The sequence below is a fragment of the Anabrus simplex genome, chromosome 3, assembly GCF_040414725.1.
Source record: "Anabrus simplex isolate iqAnaSimp1 chromosome 3, ASM4041472v1, whole genome shotgun sequence".
NCBI lineage: Eukaryota > Metazoa > Arthropoda > Insecta > Orthoptera > Tettigoniidae > Anabrus > Anabrus simplex.
In genome coordinates, this window is record NC_090267.1 from 42,107,017 (window position 1) to 42,130,768 (window position 23,752).

General features: G+C 38.4%; 1 protein-coding gene across 1 annotated transcript in view; it reads left to right on the top strand.

Annotated features, from left to right (window-relative positions):
- The window catches only part of LOC136866636 (nose resistant to fluoxetine protein 6), a 278,908-nt gene that overhangs the window by 122,093 nt on the left and 133,063 nt on the right, over window positions 1–23,752 (top strand). The window lies entirely within an intron of this gene.

Here is a 23,752-nt window from a genome sequence, read left to right on the forward strand (position 1 = left end):
TATTGATAAAGGAGTCTAAGTTGGATATAAATCATCACTGATATAATTTGAATAAACTATAACTTTGTTCTATAATTTCGTCGAAACAGACAACTCGTAAAAGAGTCCCACTACAGCACAAGATTTATGTTCATTTGTATGGGCAGGCAGTAACAAGTAATACGACAACGGAAATAATCCAAGAATAGTGTTGAGACTAATAATATTCACACCTCAGTGAGTTTGTTGGCATTGTAAAGTATAGAGCAGGAATATTGAGCCCGTGGAGCCACACATAGCACAGGTAACACAGGTGTCCTTTTACTGGAATAGAAAGGAGCTGAGCCGGCAACTTGTCTTTCCACACCGTTAAGCAGTAACGCATACCTTCCAGGTGTTCTAAATGGCGGTAAGAACCGACTTTTGTGAGATACTTCACCTAAATACTGAAAGAAAAACTACTTTTCGCGACAGAAGACAAACTCTCTATTGTATCTGTTGGGATAATCCCGGTGTAGGCAAATACCTTACTCGTGTCGAATAACACAAACGAATCTGCTGATGGTGTTACATCGCGATCCGACGAATGAATCGCCTTCAACACCGTCATATGCACCACTCCATATGAACACTGCGGAGAGATTTGGAAATGAACCCAGCTTTTCATACGCAATTTAATCCTTCTGATCAAATTCCAACATTCTGATGGTGGAAATTTTTTCACCAACGGAACTTGAAACGGCTAACCACGGTTGAAGCCTTAGTGACCACGGGAACAGGTGGGCTTCAGAAAAGGATTAGACTGTTGTAAATGACAACTTTATGTTCCAACTTAATATTCAAGTGGTTTTAATCCAATGATAAAATACACACAGTGTTTGGAACTAAATGTATGGGATTGAAATATTCATCTCCAACTTATTTTCTGCCATATCACTATGTGTGAAATTTAATGAAAATATAAATGATAATTTCTGAATACTGGTTAAGTTTTACAGCCTATCAAATTGTTATAAATTAGACTCATTATAAACGTAGGCTGCCAAGCAATGCACGGTAATTGTTAGAACCTCACAGGGGGTGGGACAGACGTAGCGTTACATTCCATTTCCAACATATTCCACTACGTTTTGTTACGGAAGATCCTGTGTACTCCATTGTACGCATACAAAAACACTGTTTGTTGCTACACACTTCAAAGACTCTGTTTTTCTGCCGTCTTTACCTACACCCTAATAGGATCTTTGATACTATTGTGTCACATATGTGGACGTGTGCAAGTAGTACGGCCGGATGTCTTGCTTGAAGCCAACCCTGCGTGAAGAGATGTATTAAGTACTGGGTGTTTTTATGGTTGTTGGGGATGTAACATGTTGTGTTTGAATGAAGATGGATGTATTGAAATCAACAGAAACATGTAGTCCAGTTCAGTAGAATTCATCCAACCCGGTCGGAAATCGAACCAGCGACCCTCTGACAGTAGGCCTTATTGCTGACCATTCTGCCATGGAGTCTGACCACAGGTGAATGTTAATATTCCAGTTAATAACACATAGGTAATAGTTGTAGGGCGCCATCCACCAAAATCAAGTAGACTACAAATTCTGCTGCAATAGCAAACATTTTCCCGTCGTTCTTCCTACTATTGTTATTATTTATTTATTTATTTATTTATTTATTTATTTATTTATTTATTTATTTATTGTCCACAATTTTTAATATAAAATTTAGGGGTACCCCTACGTACCTCAAGGTGCCACCATTCAAACTTTAACTACAATATTAAACTATATAAATATGAAGCTTCGGGATATGCCTATAAAAATCACTGTAGGTATTATTCACATGATACATTATCACAGAATCTGCTGTATATGATAAAATAGCTCTCACACACTTGAAGACACGAGATATTAATTAATCCACCTTCCCACGCATACAGAAATATTCACACAAATGAGAGAATAACGTTATGAGGTTCTTACTCGTTTAATGGAGGCACATCAGGTCAAGAGAGGAATAAATAAATAAAAATGTATAGTAAACTATAAACATTTATTCGTAAATCCTATCCATAGTTGAAGTTGATGATGGGATTGATTTTGTATTTTCTTTTCATTTTAACTCCAGCTACAAAAACTCATTCATGCAAGAAATAACGGCGCCTATCTTACATAAAATGTGACCATTGAGGTACAGGTTGAAGAAGCAAAATATAATGTACAATTTATGAAAAAATATTTTTAACAAATATATGACATATAAAGAACTCATCTATTGTTATATAAAATAATGTTTAATATATGAAGAGAATCCTTCAAGATTAACTTGAAAATGGTCTTATATTCCTGGTCCTACAAATTCAGTCTACTTCGAAACTTCCTAGTCCAGGGAAACTGTGCTCCAAGAGTATCGGAAAGGAGACCCCTTATCTCCCATTTATAAACAATTCTTTTTAAGTTTAAGCAACTATTAAAACCCGCGTTCTATCCTTTGTGTATATCGAAAGGCATTTTACTCATCTTAGTAGGTCAAATGAGTAGAAGTGGGTTCGATTCCCACATCATCCACACTTGAAGTGGTTTTCCGTGGTTTCCCCACTTCTCTTCCTCATAAATGCTGAGATGGTACCTAAGTTAAGGCCACGGCCGCTTCCTTCCCTCTTCCTTGTTAATCCCTTCCAATCTCCCCCCCCCCCGACCACAAGGCCCCTGTTCAGCATAGCCTGGGCGAGGCACTGGTCCTCCTCCCCAATTTTATCCCCCTACATAAAGTCTCACTCTCCGGAAAACCGCCCTTAACCGCCCTTGACGCAGTTAAGTTGGGATCCCTCGCTGAGTCCGAGGGACAACCAATCCTGAAAGGTAAACAAATTAAGAAAAAAAGGAAATAGTTCACACATCCCGTGGAAAAACCAGAAAAATAATTTTTTCGTTTTTTTTATTTTTTGCAGTAACCTACTTATGGTCAGTCCTCACTAGCCTTAGACACCAACAGGAAATGATATTGAAGAAATAGCCAAATTTTACTTTCAGATTACTCTAGAGTGCAAAACAGTCCCCAGTAAGAACCAGATATGTTGAGTTATCTTGTTAACATTCTAAATATTGTTAGTGAAACTGGCTGAAAACAGCTGAGTCAATTTTGTTTCTGGTGTAATACTTTTAATATTGATATTGTGGACGTGGGAATTATTATCTTGCAATGTATTTATTGGTACTGAATTTACACAACTACTTCATCAATGGTTATTAAGGTGAACGATTAAGTCTTACTAGCTAACAGCACAGAAATGTGACTTGGACGCTTTAGTTTTTACTGGACTTCCTAAGAAAATAATGCTTTGTCTATATAGAGCAAGTCAATTTTATTCTCGATCTAAAGCAGAGAGTTCATTAATATTTTGTATTAAACAAAATCCAACTGAAACTGTTATTTAATAAGCTGTTCCTTGTAACGCAGAATGGTTCACAGCATTAAATCGGGGATTTGGTACTGTATAAAAAAGGAAGAGTTCTTCTCCTGAAAACTTAGATTTTTTTACTTATCTTATTAGCCTATCACTGGGGAGTGATTTTGTAAAGGTAGTGCGTACGAAATCTTTCGCTGATTTTGTCTGCCATATCTCGATGGCTTAAGGTCTAGTATACTTATTTCCTATGCTTAATAGGCCTAGGATCAGAACTAACTTTCTATATCTGAACACTTGGCTGACAGTGGTAAGTGAGCCACTTTATGACTTACTGTTTCAATCGGTTGAGAATACGGACTACTGTATTAGTTTGTTCTTCACAGAGACACATTGGTGGCGCGGTTTTATGGGTTCGGTGAAGACAAGGAATTTCCCAAGGCCGGGTATTAATTGTGTTAGATTTAATGAGGTGAGCATGCGGTATTCTGTCGGACTGCAAAGAACAGTTTCGAGGATGGAGCTTTTGGAGAGCATGTGTACGAGCTATTACAGGCATGCCTGTTAACGTCTCGTAATTTTTGCCTACGTGGAGGCAATGCAAGCTTATCGTATGGAATAATCTTCCGTCTTGTCAAATCTACTTTAGGTAGAAAATCAGCAATTTTATTTCTGTAATCAATTGCGTTATATCTATCACTCAAGTGTATAATACATGGGAAGTAACTGACCCTCTTCTCATCCTCGGTCACTATAACCTGCTGGGCGTCCATTTCAAATCTAATGGATAGGTCGAGAATCAATATTTTATCGCATAAGTAGCATGTTATAATCTTCATTAAAACTCGATTATTATTAAAGAAAAACTAACCTCTCTTTAAAAATATAATGCCTAGAACTTCCCTCGACTTTATAATATTTATCCTTTTAGAAATAACCTAATCCATATTACAGCTGTTGGTGGAGCTGTAGAGGATACAACATACATAATCCATATTCAGACCTCTAGTTACAAAGCTTTATGACTAGTTCGTGCCCATGTAACTCTATTAGTACGTTCAGTAGAGGATAATACAGATGTAACCGTGGTGGTGCTACAAACTTTCAGGGATAATGGAGGAGAGCAAATACATCAATTCGTGATAAGAAATCATAGTCCGAAAATGTTCGAATCAAAATTTATTATAATACAAGTTGGTGGTGATCACAGATGTACTACCATGTTCCTGGAACACATCCGACTTGCCCTCCGTCAACGGATGTGCTTCCAATATGATGGATTCCCATCACACTTGGGACTGGGGATACATGAACATCTGGATAAGACATTCCCTGCAAAGTGGATAGGAAGAGGAGGTCCCCTTTCGTGGCCCGTTCGTTCACCTGATCTCACTCCAGTTGATCTCTTCTTGTGGGGCCATGTGAAAAGCCTTGTGTATGTGAGATAATTTTGTTTGCAAATATTTTATATTAAATTTATCCCAAACTAATCTTGCATGTTTAAATTCTTCATTACTTATGTATGATTTGTTAGGTCTCCAATAAAAACCTGGAACTTGAGAAAATTGTCTTTCTTTCAATTTGTCCTCGCAATTCATATATTCATATGGCTACACACATTTTCTGACCATTAAATCTAATAATTCATCTTCAAAATATGTTTATGTTTCTCTAAATTGTTCGTTTTTAAGATTTTTAAAAACTTTCGCCCAATGTTTCCATACTTGAGTCCATAAATTTAAATGCGTCTAAAAATATTAATGTTGATCTTTCATCGACTTTTCGTTCTTCCTCAATCTGCTTACCCTCCAGGGTTGGCTTTTCCCCCTACCTCTACCGCCTCAAGGGAAGTGTCCTGGTGCATGAGATATTGGGTCGGGGATACAACTGGGGAGGATGACCAGTACCTCGCCCAGGCGGCCTCACCTGCTATGCTGAACAAGGGCCTGTGTGGGGGATGGAAAGTTTGGAAGGGATAGACAAGGAAGAGGGGGGAAGCGGCCGTGGCCTTAAGTTAGGTACCATCCCGGCATTTGCCTGGAGGAGAAGTGGGAAACCACGGAAAACCACTTCCAGGATGGCTGAGGTGGGAATCGCACCCACCTCTACTCAGTTGACACCCCGAGGCTGAGTGGACCACGTTCCACCCCTCGTACCACTTTTCAAATTTCGTGGCAGAGCCGGGAATCGAACCCAGGCCTTTGGGGGTGGCAGCTAATCACATTAACCACTACACCACAGAAGTGGACTCATCAAATTTTACTAAATAAACTATTTTTAATTCGTTGTTTGGTAAAACATCTATATGATTTACATCTATTCTTAATTCTTTTATAAGCATATGAACAACAAAATTTGCTAAATTGTGAATACGAATTGGAAGAAAAGGAGGATTTTTATCACCCAGTTTTTCAATACTCGTGGTCATAAATTTAAATGGGTGTAAAATGTTAATGTTAATTCCTCATAAACTTTTTACTAAATAAAATACTTTTTAAAAAGCTATTTATTCGGGGCGTCATCCTAGAAAGATCTCTTGCCATTTACTTGCACCATATGTGAGGAATCTACTTGTATTTTGTAAATGGCGGAAATGTGAAGTGTTTAAAGTGATGAAAGGAACATCAGGGACGACACAAACACCCAGTCCCCAGGCCAGGGTATTAAGCTCTTTACAATTAAAAACCCTGACCCGGCCCGGAATCGAACCCTGGACCACCGGTGACAGGCGAACGCGTTGTCCCCTAAACTGCGGGCCGTACATAACTAAAATTTTCGTGTGCCGCGCCTCGAAATATTCTGGTCAAATGATTGTGGACGTTTACATTTCTTTCTCCTGTTGTAAATTGTTATTAGATATAAAATATGTTTTATTTTTTAAACTATTTTAACCTCTTCAGTCATAATAAGTGGAATATATTTTGTACAAATTCCTAATTTCTTTAGATTCTTGTTTTAACATTTCAACAAATTTTTGTGGCGCATCTTCGCCAATATAAACAACTGGTGGCTTATAATTCTTATCAGCTTACTTTGTATAATAACTAAAGGAAACTGGTTTACGATTTTCATATTTATTAGTATACGATTTATACGGGATTGGTGGATCAGTGTTAATATTTTGTAATAAACATTCAAAATCTGCACAAATTACTAGTGGCAATTTTAATGGATTATTAACATTTTTGAATTTTATTTTTTCACCATTTTTAGCAATATCTATCTTAACTTTTTTTGTAATTATCACATAGGCAGAGTTTACCTCGAACCACTTCTCATGTCCAGGTAAAATTTCCTAACCTGTCCAGTAATCGAACCCAGGGCATACGTTTAAGTGCTAGCCAATCTACACCTACACCGAGGGTCCTGCTTTAGAACTGATTCAATGGATACGTTTACGAACCACAGAATTAAGTTAATGTATTCTGTTAATAAGTCAATGTATGTATGTATGTATGTATGTATGTATGTATGTATGTATGTTCATTCCGTCAGCGCTAACGCTGGTGGGATCCTCAACAGCTCTGCCATCAGCTGTCATAGATGGCCTAGGCATCACTGAACAGGCGTACTGGGGAAATGAGGAGTGAGGTAGTTGCCCGTGGCTTTCCTCACCGAGCCAGAGTTGCTATTACATATCAGTCTGCCAAGCCCACTGAAATGCATACACCAACCGACCCTATGAGCAACATTTTCACACCATTCATAGCAGGGACTGGTTGCAAATAAGTCAGTATCGTTCGCGTATCACACAGAGCAAAGTACGAACACCTGCGTGAAGGTTCTCGTAACACAAATGACGAATTAAATATGTAGCCAAAGGCTGTTTACGTGGAAGGATGATTTTCTTCACCGAGATTAGAAGAAAAAAATCTACCTTCTACATTGAATTACGATCATGGCTCACAAAAAGTGACAATCAGTGTAATTTACGGATTTTATTTAAGGAAGGCCCTTCTTTAGAGATTTAAGTTCATCGGCGTCCGCCTCTGGTTTCGTTACTGAATCTGAAAAGACTAGAACGTGGTCCACTCAACCCCGGGAGGTCAAATGAGTAAAGGGGGTTCTATTCCCACGGGTGGCCCAGATTGGCTGCGCAGTAGATGTTAGTTTTCTCTCGTCCTGCGCGTGACGTCATCAAAGGAGCACCGTGACTGTGTAGCATACAACCGCACGTGTATCTTATTTCGTTGTTTATCGCTGTCTGCCTTATAAAGAAAGGATTTCCAAGTAATATCTATACTTAGTTTCTTTCCGTATATTGCTATTGGTTTATATAGTGGCCTACTGTATTTTCGTGCAGTTATTTTCTTTTCGTCAGTTGCGTGAAGATTGTAATAGTAGCTGGAATCAAATTTCTGTGTTCATAGTATAATTGTAGTGTATATGTCTGCGTGGGAAATTTCTGTGTTGGTAAATCGAGTCAATTGCTCCCATTTCAGAAAGGTTTTATGACGACCATCCGTTCATTATTTGGCCTTTTTAGTGACCTCCAATATCTCAACATAAAGTACATTTTGACTGCTCGATTAAACCAAGACTGTCTGGAAAATTTATTTTCTCAGATAAGAGGACTCGGGAATTTCTATGAACATCCGCTACCAACCGAGGTGAAATTTAGATTGAGACTGTTACTTCTGGGCTCGAACTCATAAAATATTCCGTTATCCAATAAAGCTGCAGTGATTTCAGAAATTGATAATGTGATACTGACATCTAAACTTGTAGATTTACTGCCGGATATGTCTGAAGCATTACGTATGATTGAAGGTGAGACAGAAATTCGGGACATTGCGATAGAAAATCGTGCCGTTAATGATTCACCGCAATCTACAGCGACACCTGATTGTTCAGCAGAGGGATTTCGGTACCTCGCCGGCTACATCGCCTACCGTGGAAGAAAATATGATAGGTCAATGGGAAATCCCACTGGGGAAATGCTTTCCATATTTTCTGGTACAGCCTCTGTGGGATGGATAGAAGTGTTATCTCGGGAAGGTCTACTCGTTCCACCGGAAGAATGGCTAAACCAAGTAAAGAAATTTGAGTTAATTTTCACGGACGTGCTGAACTGTCACGCATACCTAATATTATACGCAAAGTGTGTCAAATAATTAGCAGTAAATTCCCCGCTGTACCACCAGAAATAGTAAAAATGTATGTTAGGACGAGAACATTTATACGCATACGACAAATGAACATTCGGGCAAGGACTGAAAAATCCATAGCAGCTCATCGGCGAAAGGCACGGCAGTGGATTTTATCTTCAAAAGCAACCACTTCATGACATCTGATCTCACAGGTAGGACTGTGTTCTAATTAAGTGTTTTTCCTGTTCTTTCTTATTTAATTTTAAAAAGTAGGAATATCTATGCAAGGTTTCGAATATGAACTTACTTCTGCTGCTGTTATAATATTTGTTAAGCTTTAAACTCGATATCTGCGGAAGTGAGTCATACATCGTGTGTTAACATGCGGTAGTTCCATTACGGAAGTTCTGCTGTCAACATTTAATATTACAAACATTTCGTATCTCTAAATATTTATGTTGACAGATTTGATAGCATGTAGCCTTCCTCAAACTAAGTAGAGGAACTTGGATTTGTTAATAAATTTCGAGCGTTGGTCAGTGTGCCGTCACGTTACATTTACGTCTTATTCGTAACAGAAATAATGAAACGTACTATGCTGTACTTTCTTTCAATCTTATAACAGCGGTAAACTTTCTGTCTGGTGTGCAATTAGTTCTTAGAAACTGTAATGTTTGCTGGTATTATGAGATTCCTACTGAACTGCGCGCTATGGGCTTGGCTGCTTTGCTCCTTCTGTGACGTAATTTCGTTAACCAATAGCAGCTCGTCTCGCGTTGGGCCCAACCTTTAGTAGTGTTTAAGAACCTTGTTCTATTCCCACCTCAGCTATCCTCGAAGTGGTTTTCCGTGGTTTCCCATTTCTTCTCCAGGCAAATGCTGGAATGGTACTTAACTTTAGACAACGGGCATTTCCTTTCCTCTTCCTTACCTAGCACTTCGAATCTTCTCAAGGCCGGTGTTCAGCATTGCAGTTGATGACACCTCGGCGAGGCGCTGGTCCTCCTCAGTTGTATCCCAGACCAAATGTTTCACGATCCTGGACATTGGCCTTGAGGAGGGAGGGGTGAGATATCTCGCTGAGACTGGGGCAAAAACCAAACCTGGACGGTAATCGGTTTAAAGAATGTAATTATCGTACGCAATGATTAAGAGAACCGTTCCGCGGCGTATATATTGTTGGACATCTATGTTGTAATATATATTTATGTACGAAGAATATAAGTATAGAACTGAAATCAGAGATAACGCGTTTTGTGTATGACGTTATCCGTGTAGAGTGCTAGGCTAAATATGTTAAGGGATTGTGGGAAAATCGAAATGGACCTTGACGAAGATGTGAGATAAACGAGAGACAATGGTAAGCAGATAAACGGGCTGAAAAGTCAGCTTGTAAGTTTTGCCAAGAAGAAAAGTCCGTCAGCTTTAATTACTGTGTTGACTGAGTAGATACATCTGATTTGGACTACTGTGTTCTTCATATGGGTAACCACATTAAGGTTGTTTTAAATAATGTTCGAAGATTTTTCAAATGGTCATGATGAGTTGTGATAAGAATGTAAAGAAGAGGGCGTGCAAGTTTTTGGTAAGACCTCAGTTAGAGTATGGTTCCAGCGTTTAGTTATTAAATTTTAATTAGTGGTAATCATAGAAATGTAATGCCATTTAGGACTTCGTACTTGTGCGAAGCCAGGTTGTAGCAATTTAGTGTATTCTGCACCGAGAGTCTTATGCCCTTTTGCATGTAGTTGTAGGCTACACTTCGCAAACACGCATTTTGTTGACACCTACAAACATCAGGCCATGCCTGTGTGCAGGTGCACATACTGCGGCCTTATTCCAGCTAATCACCCTAACAACAACACCACAGAGGCCGACACGGTATTTATCTGCCTTCTCTTTTCTTAAAATGTATTCACCCATTTGACCACTAATTTCTTGTCTAGTCCAACAGCCCACATTTTCGTGTGTAGTCTCTTATGATCTAGTCTACCAAAATCTTTTCATGGGTCAATAGCAATACAGATCATCTGACCTCCTAAATCTTGATTATCTGCTATGTCTGGTGTTTTAAGAACATTGTAAGAGAAAACGCTTCGCTCTTTTCCATCTTGTTTCCTGTTCTTCTTTCTTCCTCCTTCCATATCAATTCCTAGCCCCCCCCCCACAAACCTCCACCTGCCGCTCCGCTGAAATTTTGAAGGAACGCTTCTTTTGCCTCGTCGCGTTACTTAAATAATGTAATTGTGAGATAAACACGCATTTCTGAAATAAATGGAACCTATAAGATAAATGAATTGGACCACTTATAGCGTCGAGATAAAATACCATTGCATGGAATGTAAGGATCAATTACGATTCAGAGTGTTTATTGATGTTAGCCAAGATAATGTTATGTGCGTAACGGTTGTTCACTGATATTAAATCACGATTTACAAACAATTCCACGAAGTTCCTTTGCATTCATTGAACTAAAATCTCCTCATCCATAATCAATGACGTTCGCTACAAAAGCTTTCCAGTCTAAAATAGGATCAGTGATAAAATGTCGGCTCCAGGGTACCAAGTTCAAACATGACAAGGAAAAATGCAGGTCATTAGTCCCAATTACGATGTTCACGACAATTGTTACTTAGACGTTAAAAAGACATATGAAAACAATGTACAATTAGAGTAATCTTAAAAATTATTTCCAGTGTCACAAAAATTGAATTAACAAAAACGTGAAGGATAATACAGAACTAAGGTTACATTGCAGTACTAATTAACACTAATTAAGATATAGTACAATAAAACAATTAATATAACAGGGCTTCTATTTTGAGTCTGTTAATTTAATATATTCACAAAATGTACACTAGTTTTTCTTTTTTAAATGTATTCGTAACCTATTAAATTATATTCAGGAGTACAGTGTTACATGACCACGTGAATATAGCTTCGGTCATACTCAAAATATCAGTCATGGTCTCCTTAAGACATGTCTGTGTCGGTGCGACGTAAAGCAATATATATATATATATATATATATATCAGTCTAGGGTTAAGTATTATTATAAAGTCTCATTGCTCTCTTAATTGGTGAGTTGTTATGAATTTCAGTGCCTTTGATAGAAAGGAAATATATCTAGGACGACATAGTTCCTGACGTGCAAAGAAAGTGTCTGACTGCAACATATTAAGTCATCAATTCTATAGTTAATTATTTTATACATAAAATCAAGTCTTTGCAATTTCATCTCTAGCGCAAGCTAGTCACACCATGTTCCCTCGGAATATTGTAATTTCCTGTAATTTTATAAGTCCTAACAAAATCAAAGGAAAAATTTATTTTCTCTTGGCTTGAATTTTATATAGCAACAATAAGCGTGTAACGAGAGAGAAGTGTCACAAGGGAGTTTAGAATATCAGAAATTTACACTAGGGAAGTTCGTAAGGTCAGAAAATTTACAATAAGGGAACACGCGAGATCAGAAAATTAACAATGTTGAGGAGGAGAACTATCATGTCTAATCAGTCAAAGACTCCTGACCCGTATGTCTCATAGATTTACACCTTTTAAGGGTAGACTATCCTGTACATATCTGGAAAAATGCAATTTAGTGAATTAAGCGGTAGGTTCTAGAACAAAATTTCATAGCATTGGTCTCGAAACCTAGAGCTCAATTTTACATTTAGATTTATAGACGTCCTTATTTGAGCCAGAAAATTAAGTTTTGTTAAATGCCATACCATTTACACTTGAATCTGCAAAAACAATACTGTCTCCAAGATTAATAAAGTAATACTTTCGCTACTCTTATCTTATTGGGAAGTCACACTCGAAAAAAGGTTTGAAGATCCAGAAGTAATCAGAAGCCAAAGCCCACACAACAATGCCATGAAATATAAAACAAGGATATAAAGACACACTAGAAAGGCCGAAAACATAATATGAGGAATGGAGGCTGATACGCTACAACACTCCGAATTTAAGTTTTAAAAGTACGTAACATGCCGTAGGGCCCGACGACGCAGCGGCTAAGCCATTTAAAAGGGACTAAGGGAAATAAGTTTAAAAAGGCCGAAAAGAGGGAAATGAACTTAGAAAATGAGAAATTTTTGTCACTTAAGAATGCGAAAAGGATAGGGGAAACAAGGGTATACACCCATGCGTCCTTACGTTTTACAAAATTCCCATTAAGGGAGAAATTTTCAAGACCGTAGGCTGCCTAGAGAAACCTAAATGAAATTAAAGTCAAAACTGAATTCCCTACATTAAATTAAAAAAGGAAGTAACCATGACTTTCTAAGGGGGCACGCCGGAATCGTCCCTGTCTTCACACACGGAAAGTTCACAAAATTAAAATTCTGCCATACCATAATTATTTCGCCTTCTCACGCTAGACCCCGCCCTAGCAATTCCCGAGGTAGATCTCCTCAGTACTCAGTCACAAAGAACACTCAAATTTTACACTGAAGCAAGACGACTTAACTAAAACCTTACATTTTTATAGAGTTCTAACAATAGTTCCAGAGCAGTTAAGTAATATCATTTTTGATCGGAGGAAAAGATTTGGATATGAAACCGTTTGATATGCATATTGATTTAACGTCAGTGATGATAGCTCCAAAATATGAAACAAACGGTAGAAAGATAATTATGTTAACGAATCTTCAAACAGAAATACTTTCAAGAATTATGTACAATCTCTCACCACAAGGGAGCACTAGAAAATTGATGGTAGAGACATGTGGACTCAAAACTTAAACTTATACTATTTAAGATAGTTCAGAGAGTTCAGAATATATTACACCACCGTCGGAGATACGGGGGCAGTTTACACATAATGAGAGGCATCTACTCATGGTACATTTATTACTCTTATTATTATTATTATTATTATTATTATTATTATTATTATTATTATTATTATTATTATTATTATTATTATTATTATTATTACGGGACGTGATTATCTCGGTGGCTTAACTTCTGGATCCCGAGCCAGAAGGCTGAGATTTGTATCCCTGTCGATTCAGTATTAAAAACTTTATCTCAACAATAACAAAGGGTTAGGAATGGCATCCCATCCTAAATCCATGGCCAAAACTTAAATGAACCTGGACGGCCTCAGCTACCCCAGAAATAACTGGGATAAACAGAAGAATATATTTAATTATTATTAACATTATTCTAGAAGAGGGAATAAATCTGAAGTCCTGCGAGGTACAATCCATGAAAGGAGTGCTTGGGCAACTGCTAGTTGCCAATTTGTGGAGTAACTAGAGCATCCTGTGGTCAGCTGTCGCGGCTATAACTTAAACTTCTTAACCAGATCCACTACCTCTCACACCAAGCAGCTACTCCTTGTACCTCTTGAACCTGATGAAACATGCTATCAACCACATCAAGCGAAGCGTTACTTGCTTTTTTAATTTAATGTGGGGAATTCAGTTTTGACTTTAATTTCATTTAGGTTTCTCTAGGCAGTCTACGGTCTTTACAATTTCTCCCTTAATGGGAATTTTGTAAAACGTAAGGACGCATGGGTGTATACCGGTAAAGGATTTCACTATCCATAAACTCGGCAATTATTGGGTAGAGTGGTTAGCTTTGCTCCCACAAATCTTCTACGAGAACCACCACCGGCATCATCATTATCATTATTGGCCTCTGAGCTGCCTAAGAGGAATGAATCGTGAAGAATCCGCGAGGTTATGATGTGAACAGAGCTATTTTCTAATGAAACTATAGAATCATCAGCAAACCTCACCTAGCTTAAATTCAACTAGAAGTGAATGGGGAATCAGATCGTTGTTCTTTACATATTAGTAATACAGTCGGAGGCAAAAGTCTACATACACTTCAATATTTGATGTACGTGTAATCAAAACAGAACATATTACTTAACTGCACTTACAGAATAAAATGACAGACTTGAAGAAACTTTACGGCAATAAAAATTACGTGTATCCTGCATTTCTGAACTGAACCAAATGTTCAGGAATAAAGGTGAACGAACAATCATAATTTGTTCACGCTCACACTCTACCACTTTCCGTACGTTTTGTTTGCACCTTTTGCAGCTTCCAAACGTAGGGACATCGATTACACTGTTTTTTTGTTACTTCTGGTGAAATGTTCCGTTCTGTTATTATGACAAGTTTGGATCCGTCCTTCTTCTTGATTTAATATTTCCTAATCCACCTATGGGTTTCTTCCCAAAAGTGTTCAATAGGATTAACATCGGGGTCGGTAGGTGAATGAAATTGTTTGAGAAACTTTTAGAGCAGCGTTGTTTCACTATTGCAACGGTATTCCCGTTTCCTTACGGTAATGCCGCGCTGAACGTCTCAGACATTTGAGACGCTGGCCTTCTGACACCAACTTGGCAGGTTCGAACCTGGCTCAGTTCGGTATTATTTGAAGATGTTGAAATACGTCAGCCTCGTGTCGGTAGCTGTACTGGCACGTAAAAGAACTCCTGCGGGTTTACATTCCGGCACATCGTTTTCAAAACCCGTAAAAGTAGTTAGTGTGACGTAAAGCGATTAATGTCACAAGTGCGAATCAAAACAAGCATCCAGAGTTGTCCATACATTTATGGAATAAGCGGGCGTATGTAGATGTTTGATTACGACTGTACAACTCTAGGAGAAATAGATACACCAGCTCATCACAAGAAAATATCAAGATTCTGAGTCATTCATTTCCGTGCCCGGTAAGCATTTCCAGAAAACTGCAGTTGCGATGGCCTTGTTGCTTCCTCTGAAAACATATTGTGATTTGCATGAGTTGTCCAGAAGGGGACAGGCAAGTAGGTGGCTGCAGTCTTGCTCAGCAGTACATTCGCACGAAGTGTCCGCGTTTGCTGGAAGGATCCCCCATTTCTTCAGGCGTTTCTTGCATCGAGGGACGCCCACCCTTAAGCGGTTGAAGGACATGCATACAGGGTAAGGCAGGTCGGCGCCTGGAACTAGTTCCTCCTTTAGTGACATGTCTATTGGCAGTGAACTCCTCCATCTCTTAAGACGAGCTGTCTCTTGTGCACCTTCCAGCGGCAGTGTCCTATTATGAGTGAGAGAGGTGGAGATGTTGTGTGTGTTTCTATAGAATATCAACCACATCTTGTAGAGTGGAGACGTATGTGGATCCTGTCTGTTAGGTAATCACCGAGGGAGTTGGCCGTACGGGTTCGAACCTCATTGGTGGCAGCCCTGAAGGTAGTCTTCAATGGTTTACCATTTTCACAATAGAAAAATGCTGGGGGTGTAACTTAATTGAGGCCACGGCCGCTTCCTTCGCACTCCTAGCTCCTTCATATCCCATCATCGCCGTAAGACCTTTCTGTGTAGGTGTGACGTGAAGCTGATTGCGAAATTTTAAGTACTTACCCAATAGGCTCGTTGGATACTCAAGCAACACATATACAGCACATTAGAGAGAAGCACTGTAGATCTTGTTTTCACCACTATGTAACACATTCGTCTAACACATACCGAGCTCGATAGCTGCAGTCGCTTAAGTGCGGCCAGTATCCAGTATTCGGGAGATAGTAGGTTCGAACCCCACTGTCGGCAGCCCTGAAAATGGTTTTCCGTGGTTTCCCATTTTCAAACCAGGCAAATGCTGGGGCTGTACCTTAATTAAGGCCACGGTCGCTTTCTTCCCACTCCTAGGCCTTTCCTGTCCCATCGTCGCCATAAGACCTATCTGTGTCGGTGCGACGTAAAGCAGGTAGCAAAAAAAGCGTCTAACACATCAACAGATCATTCCTATTAACACAAGAACTAGGTGTAGTACCCGGCGTTGCCCGGATAGTTTCTGAATGTTTACCTTTAAGATTTGTATTACCAGTTAGTTATATGTGAAGTGAATTTTATAGAATTCCTTTTTGATTTTCAGACTGATATGTTACGATCTATTATGTAGTTTTAGAATTATTTAGATGTGTTTGATTTCAAGTTTTGGATTATTCAATTTTCGAGTAAAACTATGTCCTTATGGAAGCTCGAATCGACTGGAAAGTATTTGATGCTGTCAAAAAATAATAAGTAATAACTATATGTATTTAGCCGTCGCACTATAGATACGATCTATAGGATTTCAACTGTCAATGAGACTGTCTCCATCTCGCCCCCCAGCCGTAAGGGATAAGATATCTGGATTGTCATTGTTCATCTCAGTGACTCCAAAACTGTAAATTTGACACTATTTTAGATTGTTTCTATATCTCACTCCGCCTCACACCCACCCCAAAGGGGGATGAACACATTTAAAAACTTCGGAGTGTCACTATTCATTTCAGCGACCACGAAAATTATGGATTCGATATTGTTCTAGATAATTTGTACAGCTTACCCCCTCACCCCCTGCCCGTAAGGGTGCTAGGGCTGTCTTACCCCCACGCAGTTTGTCTCCTGATACTAAGTCATATGTGTACCAAATTTTGGTTGAAAACGCTCCACTGGTTTAGGAACAGATGCAATAAATACATACATACAATTGTATATTTTATAATTAGTAGTATTTTAGTTCATTGATAAGTAAGTCGTATTGTATTTCTTCTGATTAGGTTGTTTGTAGTTGTTAAGTCGCTTGTCTGCCTGTTGTTTTTTGTTAGAAAGTGTTTGGCTGGTGACGTAGAGGTGGAAGAGAGGGAGATAGGCCTGACCTATCTCAAGCTAAGTGCTGACTCAGTACGTCTGCACGTGTAGAGTAGAGTAGAGTAAAGTAGTGAGTAGTATTGGGTTAGAGGAAGTATGATAATGCCGGGCTGAGCGGCTCAGACGGTTGGCTACTGTCTTCTATTTCTGCCTTCAGCTTCGCCACCTCTTCTTCCATCTCCCTTATTTTTTCCTCAAGTAATATAATTCCTCTCTCGTTGATTTCCACTTTGTTCATTGTTTCGTCTGTTTTCCCTGTATCCAACGCCTCATATTTTCAAATTCCTTCACTTGTTCCTTCATCATATTTTTAATCTGTTCAAACGGACGTACTTCTTCCACAACTCCTTTAACCACACTTCTTATGACCTCCACGTCTTCCTAGTTCATGTTGCCACTGGAAGTCGGGCCGGAGTTTATTTCCACACCACCTATAGCTAGCAGTACCATAATCACCAGTATCATCTCGCCCATCATTCTTGTTTCCACTTTACCTCCTTCATTCCTGGCTATTTCCTTCTTCCATCTTCCCTGCCATCTTCCAATAACTACCCGATATTGATCCACACCAATCATCTTCCTCTTCCCTCCCGTCTTACTTTTCCACTCACCGGTCACACTCCACACCGGCTCTAACGGCACCTCAACTCAGCATATGTGCCGCCGATCGCTGACTAGGTTAGACTGCAGCATTAATATCAATTGCATGAAATACATTGTTTTATTTTTAAATATATTGTTACTTTAAATGCTTCAGATACCGGTTTCGTATATTGTACGAATGATATTAAAACAATATAAAAGGTAATATTATATAAAAAAACGAACTACTTTTTCCTTTTAGAGCATCCACCTAAACTGTATTAAGTGTCCTTCCATGGAGCTATTACGGACGTATGTGTTCACCTTTCGACTCTTATACAACCACGCACAATTGCCCATGGGAAAAGTACCGTGGTTGTTATTAAGGTAGAGCTCCAGTATCTGCATGGGTGTGAAGATGGTCAACCACGGAAAACAATCTTGAGAGTTTCCGACTGTGGTTCTAACCCACTATCTCCCGAATGCAAGCTCACAGTTGTGCACCCCTTACCAAACAGCCACTTTTCTTGGTTTACTAATCCTTATTTATCTACCTTATGTATTATAAGTTCCCTCTAAGTAAAATAGTTGAAGGAAAATATGGTTCACTTGAAATCGTCGTATTCTCTAACATAATCGTGGAAGAAATTAATGTAGGGCACATAATAAGTAACTAAATAAATGCCTTATTAAAGTTAATGAAAACAAGTCTGTAAAAATATTCATCGAATACGCCCTAGTTAAAATTTCAGATCTCTGCGTGCCGTAGATTTCCCTGGGCATCGCACACATACTCAGGACAAACACTTTCGTATAACATGGCCTGAATGGGGCTCTTCGAGTCTGGGACCGAAAATGGCTTCCTATACCATGGGCTTAAAATGTCTACTTGACTAGTATTACGGTACCTACCTTATGTACGTTTCCTGTCGAAAGTGAACCTATACATTTAATCCTGGTGACAGCACGATGGATTGGCGTATCAAAACACACATTTTAATGCAGTTCTTCATTCATAATTCACCAACGAAAGCGAAAATTAATAATACGGCCTCGAGGTGCATTTGGACCTCTTTCCAAATACGTATTAGAAATTGCAGATCTCTGCGGGCCGTATATTTGGATAGGTATCGTACGGGCGAACACATATTCACAGACAAACATTTCGTTTTTTATTATTATTATAGAACATATAGATTTAACTTATGACTAGTGCACAATGTTGAAAGTTATATGCCGGTGCAAATTTGAAACAAATAATAAAGAAGTAATTGAAAATAAAATAAATAAGACCAAGCTCATGGAGAGGGTAAAAATTAAATCTAAACTAGAAGACCCGTGTTACTGCGCAGCATTCGTTATAAATAGGTCAGAAAAGTCGTATAGATATGTCTGTTGTATTCATATTGTTCTTCCTGCATTTTTCAATAGTTTTATGAACATTTAATACCAAAAGTATACCGTAGTTTGCAACACTTCTTTCCACACAATATTCTCTGTGCTTTGACCATTCGGAATATCTGGATCTTAACATTTTCAAGTGATCTTTCTCAAGATAATGTAGCATACAAGTGGCCGTGACTGAATGCTTGTTCGGGTAAGTAGACCACCCACTTTTTGAAGAGTTTGTCGCTAAGCATTATTAATGGTCATACAGAAAGCTAGTCAATGGAAGTGTTAGTCGCTTAGCAACCTGATAAGTACACAATATATTGCGGGTTAGAGTAAGCCATCGCCTGCAATTACTGGATTGATCATTTAATTACTTTATTTAATGTTTACTCAAAGTTGACTGAAGGTAGAGACCTACCAATGTCTCATGATTCACCGGCAGGTAATTTCGGAGTGAATAAAACAGAAATGAAGGGAATAGGTCCAGTAGAACGTACGAACGGATTTTCCAAAGCTGTTTTTGGTAAACCCATTTCATATATAGATTGTCCAACCACTGAATAGCCTCACATGTTGCCCATACAGAATCTTTAAATGGCCCCAAGTATGATCACCTTGGTCATTCAGGGGTGAATGCCAGATGGTCTGCTTTTCCACCATCGCAATCGCACTCAGGGGAGGATCTCATACCCCACTGATGTAGCAATGAGAGCGTCCATGATTGCTGAGAACTCTACTGAGGGAAGGACAGGTTTCTCTTGGGAGATTAGGGCGAGCTGGTGGATGCTGAACACTAAATAAGGCGTGCCACTCAAATGGAGCGGCGTTGTTGAGCACAGGTTGCCATTCACGAAATACATTACAGGACTTATTGTTCCGATACCTGGCATTTTGAGCGGAGGGAGGTGTAGATTTCAGACGATCGAAATAATTTGCACTCTCTCCCACCAGGACACTTGATGTTGCCAAAATGCAAGGAGCGAACATTAATACGATAAAGGAATTGACCAGGGAGAGTGAAAAGTTGAAGCTGTTCCAGAAATGAATCCAGAAATACAGGATGGCATACATCGACATCAATGCAAAGGAAAACCCCAGTTTAATTTAAACCGTTATTATCTTATCTTAAGGGACACGAGTACTGAAATTTCTAATTCCAGGAAATATTATGATACCATTTAAATATTTTTTTTGGCTCAACGTATGTGGTAGTATGGACATCTGTACCTAATTTCATCAGTGTAGCCATACTAGTTGCGTACATTTTAGTTATTTTTCAATATTTATTTTATACGCAAATTATTCAAATATTCTAAATGTCAAGCAAGCCAAATCATTCCAGATAGCAAAATTTGTATATAATTATCTAGTACCTTATTCTTATATAAATAAAACGGTACATCGATTTTGAGATAGCGTTATTTGCTATGAAGATATTCGTTTTCCGCCATTGATTTTTGTTTTTTAACCTACTTGAAATTTTAAGGTATGAAATTGTTTAATTTTACAGGTAAACCAGAACTGCAATCCTAAAAGTAATATGCATATTTATGAACACAGTACTGAGGAACATGTACGTAAATTTACAAGATAAAAGCATCATATCTGTAGCACGTAGTACATTTTATACGTGTGAAAATGCGAAACTTAGATAGTGGAATTTTTTAATATCATGCATATTTTTAATATTTCCACTTTTCTTCTTTAATTTAGTTTTTGAATTTCAGCTTGTGCCTTTGGAAAGAGACTGACTGTATTTGGTAATCAAATCACTAAGTAATACACTCACAGAAAGCAATACATTGCAACAAAGTTCCAAACCACAATAAATTACGAAGAAAAGAGGTGAACTCTCTCTTGACTACCGGTACTTGTCTTTAAAGAGAAGTTACCATTCGGCATAGTAAACTGTAGTCATCACATATATTAGAGAAATAGAATTCGCAACTAGATTAACTCGTGAAATAAAAAGTATGAATATAAATGAAACATTATCTCATGTTGATTGTCTGCGATATTTATTTACTTATTTACTTATTTATTTATGTATTTCTTTATTTCTTTATTTCTTTATTTCTTTATTTCTTTATTTCTTTATTTCTTTATTTATTTATTTATTTATTTATTTATTTATTTATGCTGAAGTGTGTAAAATGGCAGGGAGGGATTCAGTTAGGTGGAAATGTAGTAAGCTGTCTGGCCTATGTTGACGACTTATCTTAATGGCAGATTGTGCCGAAAGCCTGCCTGGAACTTGAAAATAGGTGCAATGAGTATGGTATGAAAATTAGCCTCTCGAAGGCTAAATTGATGTCAGTAGGTAAGAAATTCAACAGAAATGAATGTCAGATTCGTGATACAAAGCTAGAACAGGACGATAATTTCAAGTATTTAGGTTGTGTGTTCTCCCAGAATGGTAATATGGTAAGCGAGATTGAATCAAGGTGTAGTAAAGCGAATGTAGTGAGCTCGCAGTTGCGATAAACAGTATTCTGTAAGAAGGAAGTCATCTCCCAGATGAAACTATCTTTACATCCGTCTGTTTTCAGACCAACTTTGCTTTATGGGAGCGAAAACTAGGTGGACGCAGGATATCTTATTCATAAGTTAGAAGTAACAGACCTGAAAGTAGCAAGAATGATTGCTGGTACAAACAGGTGGGAACAATCGCAGGAGGTTACTTGGAATGAGGAGATAAAGGCTAATTTAGGAATGAACTCGATGTATGAAGCTGTACGCATAAACCGGCTTCGGTGGTGGGGTCATGTGAGGCGAATGGTGGAAGATAGGTTACCTAGGAGAATAATGGACTCTGTTATGGAGGGTAAGAGAAGTAGAGGTAGACCAAGACGACGATGGTTAGACTCAGTTTCTAACGACTTAAAGATAAGAGGTATAGAACTAAATGAGGCCACAACACTAGTTGCAAATTGAGGATTGTGGCGACGTTTAGTAAAATCACAGAGGCTTTCAGACTGAACACTGAAAGGCATAAGAGTCTATAATGATAATGACTGTATGTATGTTATTTATTTATTTATTTATTTATTTATTTATTTATTTATTTATTTATTTATTTATTTATTTATTTATTTATTTATTTACTTTCATTTGAAGTCTTTCTATATTTCACGTAGTTCTAGTAGTAGTGCCTATATCCAACGCTAGATAGTAGCAGAATGTGGGTCCAGTAGTACAGAGGATATTTCAAATCCATGTTTCATTATTTTCCGATGTACAGGATAATCTTTTGGGTGGAACGAAAGGGAAGGGGCTTTTAAATGGCTGTGCGACAGGCATTCCAATTCCTTGCTGCGCCTTTAAAACTGGTGGAACTTAGAAAATCATACCGCTAATTCATCCACAATGATCAGGGTACAGTAAATATCTAAATCAATGTATTTGAAAAAATATGCCTAGGATTCAGCCCCAGTGTTTCTAAAAGCTCTTCAGTCTATCGAACTGGCACTATAACGTACCTGTAAAAAATCCACACTATTAAGTAAAACATCATGACATGTTTCTTTCTTGAAATAACATCATCAAGTCACACTCAATATACAGAACTAATCAAGCGCGGGGAGAAGGGAAACGTGCGGTGGCGAACCAATTGGAGCGTGGAGGGGAGGAGGTGCAGAGAAGTGTCTCCAAGTACGCAGTGTGCCAGCTTAGCATTGGCCAGCAGGTATTCATCGCTGATCGCGCGGAATTTGAAATATCGCAATCTTTAGGCCCCATAGTTAACGCCCTAATGAATATTGACACCCAAAATTGATGCCGACATCATTTCTACGTGTACCACCATGTGTTCTCCAAGTTTCATCGCGATCGGCGACTTACCCATTGCCGATATTCCCTTGTAAGTGAAGACCACTCCAGCAAACAATATCCTTGTTGAATAATGTGCTTTTCCAGTTATGTAATGTTGAATCTGTTTGTTCTACTGACTAAATGCTTAGTCGACACTGGAAAATATGGCTTCCTTCTAGAAAAAACAGGAAGAAGCAAAGAAACACCTTGTATGTTCCATCATTCGTGAATATAGAAAATTACGCAGATAACGGTAGAGTCTGCAAGCATACTCTAAACAGTGAGACGATACAGCACTAAGAAATAATCAACATAAGGAAGATAAAATCACCAGAACAAACACCCATGAAAAAATCCTCAAATTTTTGTAGATACATAGGGAAGGGTTATCTCTGAAGAAAAGCAGGTCGGATCTAATAAAAATATGGTGATTGTTACGCAGAAGGACCATGATTCATGTTTACTTACATGATGTCTGCAAGTTGCGTCTTTCGTTGATAAAATGACATTCACTTCCAAATAAACAAGGTTATTTTCTGAGATAACCAAGCACTTGTTACCATTGATTGAAGGGTTATACCTGCGCCTGAGTTCTGATAACGATGATCTTTATCTCCATGTGAGAATATACTTACATATAAACCTCGAATTCTTGACTTGGGTAACAGTTGAGAGATATCGTAACAGCAAACATGAGCTGCTATCGACTGTTGCCGGTTTACTACGTGTTGCTGATATGTGGTCTATCATTAGGGCAAATGGGCTTGGAAAGGACGCCATTTGCATTACAAGCTGCTAGGAACAGGCTCGATCTTCAGAAACTTCTTGCTCATCAACTAAC